The following is an 845-nucleotide window of genomic DNA, read 5'->3' as shown; positions in this document are numbered from 1 at the left end:
TTATAAAGTAATTATCTCCAAGATATATTAACATCAGCTCAAAAAACATAAATTGATGAATGATATACTAGAATTTATAGAAACATATAGGTCCTTTTAAGTCTTTTCAAAAATAAATGAAATGAAAAAAAGCATCTAATATATGTGGCACATTGTTCTGGTTATTTTTTTTTAGTAAGAGAAAAATTTATAATTCTTATGAAAACAGACTTCTAAATGGTTGTTTCCTTTAAATTAAAAAAATCCATTAAGAACGTTTTCAGGAATATAAACTGATTGTGATATTTTTTGAGCATCGTCCTTATGTAACCAGCACTAGTTTTGAAAATATTCCTAAATTCTAGTCGGTCCCTTTAAAAATATCAGCAAGTAGGGAAACTATAATACATATTTAGGGTTCATTGATGAAGTTTGGATGCTAATGAAATGCTCATGGACTTAGCATTTCTCATTTGTTGCTATTTTCTCTCCACAGGAAAACTGACGGCAAACTTAAATTTGTACATTTTGGAAGATGTTAAATCTATCTTGTGATGCCAACATATTTTTTAATGTATCTATTCACATGAGACACATTTTTTCCCCACATAATCTATGCCACATTGCCTAATCTTATCACCATATGTAGATTTCCTTGTAGAATACAGTAGACATAAAGGAAATAAATGTGCATCTGACTCTTTTTTTGCGGGGGTGAGTGGAGTTGAATTTCCAGATTTGTTTTAACTATGGGTAATGTCTAATAGACCATCTTAGTGAGAGAAAAGGGCCAATAACAGGAACCAGAAAACCAAAGGCCCTGAAGCTAATGCATTCTTCTTACCCAGGCTAGGAAAATATCCCAT

Source organism: Propithecus coquereli, unplaced genomic scaffold, assembly GCF_000956105.1.
Source record: "Propithecus coquereli isolate 6110/MARCELLA unplaced genomic scaffold, Pcoq_1.0 Scaffold58, whole genome shotgun sequence".
NCBI lineage: Eukaryota > Metazoa > Chordata > Mammalia > Primates > Indriidae > Propithecus > Propithecus coquereli.
The sequence above is the reverse complement of the archived record's forward strand: the minus strand, read 5'-3'. Positions refer to the sequence as shown.